Genomic DNA, 7,435 nt, shown 5'->3' on the forward strand with positions numbered 1-7,435 from the left:
ATAAAATAAACAAATATATGTGTAAGTTATAAATTAAAAATAGTACACAGGTGAATAAAAATGAATGTATAAATCAAGATACCTTTTTAAATGCAAGATAAAAAGCTTTTAATGTTGATGTAGAACTTGAATCTGGATAGTTGCGTACGACATCATCCCAACTATCTTCATTCAACAATCTAACCATTTGTTCTTGAATTTTCATGTAAACTTTGTGACTGCATAGATAAAGTAACAAAAAGTTAATATAATGATATGTATAACAAATACTACCAAGAAGAGCATGTTTAATTTAAAATATAATTATAATCTAGAAATAAATAAAAATATTTCAAGAAACTTACTTTTGAAATTCTTTAGACATTTCCTCCAATGATAATTCCCCTGACCTCACACGAGATAATATTGTTTTGACAATTTTTTCATCTTTCACTCCTTGCATCGCCCTCCAAGGTGTGATAGTCATATCGTCTGGAAGATGCTTCATTTCAGGAGATAATTTACTGTTGCCACATATGAATGGCTTAGACTTTTTGACCTTCCGGTTTTTAATGGCAATGTCTTCCCACATGCCAAAAATCTCATCAATCAACCTCCAAACATCTCCAGTTCTAAATTCCAATTGGAAAATGTTATCAACACCTCTGAATAAATCACTATGTTTGCTGCCCTTTCCACCTTTTGAATTGGTTTTCTCTTCAATTTGATATCCTATTTCCATACAACATTCCTTTCGGAACTCTGCAGTAATTTTTGTCCTATCCCCACCACATTTTTCTTCAAATTCACTATGAATAAATCTAACCCTTTGGATGAAAGTCATAGACATCCTATATTCATTATCTGAATTATGATCCCATGCCACTAACTTTGCTTCTGTATCAGATAAACCAACGTAAATGATACATTTCATTGTTTCAAAACGTGGGTTATTAGGATATTCCTCCATCAATTGTCTTTGAGCTTCTACAGAATGGTTCCCCCCAAGCACATAATAATTGTATTCAAAACATTTTGACTTATCAAATGCTTCTTTGTTGAGAACTTGAAGTGGATAAACAAGAAGCACATAACTAACCACATGAGCATATGGATTGTACCTCATCAATGTCTTCAAGTTGTGAACATGCAGATGATGTGGCTTTCTAACCTGATATTGACATTGTCCTTCACTTGCTTTATAGGTTTGCCTGACATTAAGCTGAAATGTGCGACCACCATCAATTAAGTTTCTCTTTGTCAAATTCTCTCGAATGACATTTTGTTTTGTTTTGATAATGCTATCTTCTAAATCAGCTGCTGGTGTAATGATTTCTCTTCTTTTTTTTGAAGTTTCACTAGGTTCTTGACTGCTGGTAATGACTGCTTCAAAATTATCAACTCTACTTTTCTTGGTCATAACATTCCCACCAGAGTTATTCTTGGGCATTGTTACTTTTGGATTTTTATGGCTCTTCTCAGTTCCAATGTCATCTTCAGTAATGACAACATATGTTTCATCGTCAATTTCAACTTCATCGTTCTCAAAAGTAACTTGTTTACCCTTGCTAGATTTATCCACCAGAGACCTTTTTTTCTGATTCTTTGGATGTAGTTTTGTAGCATTATCAATTACTTCATTTTGCCTATTTTCCATATTTTCTTCTAACACTGAGTAAAAACTACTAAAAACTTTCATGATATCATTCTCAATGAAATGAATGTCTCCCAACCTAATTGAACAACTTTCAACGAAATTCTTCCAAACAAAATATCATATGTCAATAAAAAGCAAAGTTAAAAATATAGTGAGACACTTTCAAAAATGCAAAATACAAATATAAATAATAATACTTACGATGTTTTGTGTCATCTCATTTACGATTTGACTACACAACTTTGTAGATACCTCTCTCGTGTCATACAATGAATATGATAGTTGCTATTTAACCCTTTCATGTGACTTGGGAGCTTTTGTAAGTACATAAACAACTTCAGTGTCCAGTACCGAACACATATCTACGACTCTTACTATCACCTCAAAAATTCCATTATCATTCGGTATATCGATATATAGATATATATTCACATTTGCGCTTTCTCTTTCTTTCACATACCACATTCTTGATGGAAATTTCACCTCTTTCGAATTCTTCCAGTCTGAAATCATCTTATTATCTCTTGAGGGACTTGAAAGATTTGTAGTCATGAGCTCAGGTGGAGTTCGTTCACCAATGTTTCTTTTAGATGCACCTTTATGAGTCTTTGGTCCAGAAAGATTCACTGAAATTCTCTTTGATGCCATTTTCCTGAAAAATAGAAACACATAAATCAGTAAATAATAAAAACATATTAAATTAAAGTAACAATGAAAACATATCATAAATTTTAATCAACAATCGCCCCACCCACCGCCCCTCATATTCCAAAAGGACATGCATTAACATTCCAGTGTAAAAAAGTAAATCACGAATAAAACATTTTGCTCGGGCGCCCTCACCCACCCCCCCCCCCCCCCCCGCACGGCATGGGCGCCCTCACCCACCCACCCCTCCCAAGCATCCCAACCCCCCCACCCCTGCGGCCCGGGCACCCCGGCCCAACCCCCACAACCCTCTCCGGCCCGGGCACCCTCACCCGCCCGACCGACCCAGGCGCCCTCACCCACCCCTCCAGGCGCCCTCCCTACCTCTCCCCCAACCCGCGCGCCCCGCACCCCCTCACCTGCCCGCTCCAACCCTCCCGGCACCCCACCCCTTTGGGCGCCCTCGCCCACCCGCCCGCCCCACCCCTCCGGGGGCCCTCACCCGGCCCCCCACCCGGCGCCCTCACCCACCCACCCGCCTCACCCGCACCACCCTCTGCCCGGGCTCCCTACCTCTCCCCACACCCGCCCACCCCGGACCCCCTCACCCACCCACTCCACACCTGCGCCCTCGCCCGGCAGGCAGGGCGATTCTCGGAATCACCCTGCCTGCCGGGCGAGGGGTGGGCGGCCCCGGTGGCGCCTGCACGAGGGTGCACCCCCTCGTGCAGGCGCCACCCAGGCCGCCCGTGCCCTCGCCCGGCAGGCAGGGTCGCCCTGCCTACTGGGCGAGGGTGCGGTCGGCCTGGGTGGTGCCTGCACGAGGGAGCCCCCCCTCGTGCAGGCGCCACCCGGGCCGCCCACACCCTTGCCCGGCAGGCAGGGTGATTCCCAGAATTGCCCTGCCTACCGGGCGGGGGCGCGGGCGGCCCGGGTGCGCCTGCACGAGCCCCGCTCATGGGGCTGAGGGAGGGTGGGTGAGGCCGAGGGTGGAGGGTGGGTGAGGCGGGCGGGCAGAGGCGGGTGAGGCAAGCGGGTGGGGCAGAGGGAGGGTGGGTAGGGCGAGCAGGCGGGTAATGGCGCCCGGGCCAGGCGGGCGGGTGAGGGCGCTCGGGGGTGGGTGGGGCGAGCGGGTGGGTGATGGCGCTCGCGGGTGGGTTGGGCGGGCGGGCAGGTGAGGGCGCCCGCGGGTGTGTGGGGCGGGCAGGCGGGTGGGTGGGGCGGGCGGGCGGGCGGGTGAGGGCGCCCGCGGGTGGGTGGGTGGGGCGGGCAGGCGGGTGGGGCTGGCGGGCGGGCGGGTCGGGGCGCCCACGGGTGTGTGTGGCGAGCGGGTCAGTGCGCCCGTGTCGGGTGGGCGGGTGAGGGCGCCCGGCGGTGGGTGGGGTGTGCGGGTGAGGGCGCCTGGGGGTGGGTGGCCCGGTCGAAGGGGTGAGGCACCCGGGTGAGGGCGCCGGGAGGGGTTGGGGGGGCGAGTGAGGGCGCCCGGGCTGAGCGAGCTGGTGAGGGGGGTGTGGGTGGTTCGACCGGAGGGGTGGGGCGGGCGGGTTAGGGCGCCCGGGCCGGGCCGGGCAGGCCGGTGAGGGGGGACAGGTTGGGTGGGCCGGGCGGGTGAGGGGGCCCTGGCCGGGCAGGTGGGTGAGGGGGGGCTGTTAGGGCACCCGGAGGGGCCGGGCGGGCGGGTGAGGGGGGGCGCTGTTAAGGCGCCCGGAGAGGCCAGGCTGGCGGGCAGGCGAGGGGGGTGGGGCGCACCCATGGGTGTTAAGAAAATGAGGTTGACCGGGCCCACAATGCTCACGATTTTTCATTAAACTAATTTCATATAAAAGTTTTCAAGAAAAAAAATTTAACTTACCTTTTAATTGCGAGAATTCTTCGTTGATTATGTTGTTGATAGCGATTTAGCTACTCCACAAATTCACGACCTCTTTCAACGATTTTCAGAAAGCCTGGATGTGATGTTAGTAATAGTGATAATGAAATTTTAATATGTAAGTGATGTTACAAGGATGTTTTACTGTATGGTTAATATGGGATAATTTGTTTTACAATATTATAAAGTGAATATTATAGATTTGTTTTACAACGGGTTGAATGTGGGATAATTTGTTTTAAAATATTTTAAAGTGAATATTGTAGTATTGGAAAGCGAATATTATATGATTTAACTATTATAATAATTAATGTAGAAGTTGTAGTGTACAATTTTAATTATGATTTCATAAAAAAATTTAGTTTACATTTTCCAATAAATTGTAGATCAAAGTAATAAAGGTAAATAAATTTAACAAATTTTTTGGAGGGAAATATTTTCGCGAAACTTTTTGGAGGGAAATATTTTCGCGAAAATTTTTGGAGGGAAAATTTCATTCTTTAAGCTATATAATATCTTTAGGAGACTCTCCATTTGTATCATTCAACATCTTCTATTTGAAAGGGATGGATTGTTCTGATAGTGAAGTTTCGATTTATACACCATCAACTTCTTCATCGCATAACAACTCTATTCATATTGATGAACATAGCGGGAATTCTTCCACTATGAATAGAAAGTCACTTCTTCCACTTAGTCCTGATTCTAAGGACTATGAAAGCAACATTGATGAAAGAGGGGATGGAGAATTTCAAATAAATAAAGAGTCACAGATTCCACTTAGTCCTACTTCTAAGGACTATGAAAGCCGCAGTGATGAAGAGCACGATGGTGAAGTTCAAAAGAACGGAGTGTCACGATGTCCACTTAGTCCTAATTCTGAGGACTATGAGAGTAGCAGTTTTGAAGAGCATGATGGTGAAGTTCAAAGGAATGGAGGGTCACGGTGTCCACTTAGTCCTAATTCTAAGGACTATGAGAGCAGAAGTTTTGACGAGCATGATGGTGAAGTTCAAAAGAATGGAGTGTCACGGTGTCCACTTATTCCTAATTCCGAGGACTATGAGAGCAGCAGTTTTGAAGAGCATAATGGTGAAGTTCAAAAGAAGGGAGTGTCACGGTGTCCACTTAGTCCTAATTCTGAGGACTATGAGAGCAGCAGTTTTGAAAAGCATAATGGTGAAATTCAAAAGAAGGGAGTGTCACAGTGTCCACTTAGTCCTAATTCTGAGGACTATGAGAGCAGCAGTTTTGAAGCGCATGATGGCAAATTTCAAAAGAATGGAGTGTCACGGTGTCCACTTAGTCCTAATTCTGAAGACTATGAGAGCAGCAGTGATGAAAAGCATGATGTTGATTTTCAAAAGTATGGAGTGTCAAAGTGTCCACTTAGTCCTAATTCTAAGGACTATGAGAGCAGTAGTGATGAAAAGCATGATGTTGATTTTCAAAAGTATGGAGTGTCACAGTGTCCAGTTAGTCCAAATTCTAAGGACTATGAGAGCAGCAGTGATGAAGAGTGGGATGATGAAATTCAAAAGATTGGAGTACCACAATGTCCACTTAGTCCTAATTATGCGGACTATGAGAGCAATAGTTATGAAGAGCATGATGATGAATTTCAAAATAATAGAGTGTCACTGTGTCCTCTTAGTCCTAATTCTGCGGATTATGAGAGCAGCAGTGATGAAGGACAGGATGATGCACTTAGTCCTAATTCTAATGAGTATAAAGGTAGCAGTGACAAAGGACGGGATGTAGCATCTTCAATAAGTAAACAGTCACATTTTCAACATAGTCCTAATTCTATGGACTATGAGAGTAGCACTGGCAATGCATATGAGGAAGAATATCCATTAAACATCGAGTCAGATTTTCCATTCAATCCAAATTCTAAGGACTACGACAGTAGCACTGAAGAAGCAGAAGATGAAGAATATCCTCCAAGTCAATATTTGAAAAGCAGAGCTGATCATAGTGTGGATAACATTCCTCTTAATGATGATGAAAAGCCTTATACAAATGATGATCAAACGATGGAAATGTTGCCAAGAAACATTGTATCAAGGAGTAGGAGCAGACCTTTTCGTATCAATGCAAGTTGTTCTAGTTATACAAGGGGTAGAGCAGAATATCTGACGAGAAGAAGTTCTATCAGTGCTCTCATTTCAAGTGAATGTTGCCAAAAAGATTGCTTGAAACATATGGATTTCAAATTTGCATTAGAAAGCAGGAAGAGATATTTGTCAATGAATAAAAGCATGCAAAATTCATATTTAGTTGGGTGCATGCAATCTACATTGTCAGGTTATGATTATCATATTTGGACTTTTTTTATCTATAGAAAAGGTTTCAAAATGTTTCATTCGATTGGGAATTTTCGTCTCTCGAGAATTCAAGAAAATTTGGAAAAGGATCCCACATTTTATTCAGAAGTACGTCATAAAAGACAGTTTGATCTATTATCAAATACTGCAATGTCATGGATGAAAGATTTCTTTTCAAAGCATGGAGAGTGTATGCCAAATGGAGAGACAATACATATTCCAGATAATTTTTCAAGACGAGAAATCTACAACTTATACAAAGAATATGCAGAAGGTGCTGAGGGACATGGCCAGTTTATTACATATCAATATTTTGTGAAGGTATGGAAGAAAGAATTCAACAATGTCTGTATTCCTAATAAGACAAGGATGGGGATTTGCAGTACATGTGCTTCTCTTAAATCAAAAAGGGACAAAAGTGAAGGCTCAGAAAGAGGTAAGCGTTCATAACTTTAACTTTTAAAATTGTATAGTCATCAACTATGAAAACATATTTCTTAATGAATCTCTTTTATGTTGTGTAGATTTAATTTTCAAACAACTTCAAGAGCATCGCGAACAACAAACAAACGAAAGGAAGAAGTTGTACAAGCATCGAAAAAAGTGTTATGATAATCCCAATAAATATTTGGGTTTGATAATTGATGGTATGGACCAGAAGAAAACACTTTTACCACATTTTGTTCGCACACCCAAAAATTTACAGGAGGAAAACTTTATTCAATTTCACTTGGTCAGTTGTATGGTCTTCAATGGGAAAATGTTTCCAAGGGTGTACTTCACAGCTCCAAATATTCATAATGATGCAAATTTGACCATAACTATAATTCATGATGTGATTTCTCATTGGTCTGGTAATCTTCCTGAAGTTTTGTATCTACAATTGGACAACACTTGCCATGAAAACAAAAATCAGGTTTTTTTTGGATATCTAAACATGCACACTCACGACCA

Source organism: Pinus tabuliformis, chromosome 5_1, assembly GCF_031772625.1.
Source record: "Pinus tabuliformis cultivar Carrire ecotype Pingquan chromosome 5_1, CPIR1, whole genome shotgun sequence".
Taxonomy (NCBI): domain Eukaryota; kingdom Viridiplantae; phylum Streptophyta; class Pinopsida; order Pinales; family Pinaceae; genus Pinus; species Pinus tabuliformis.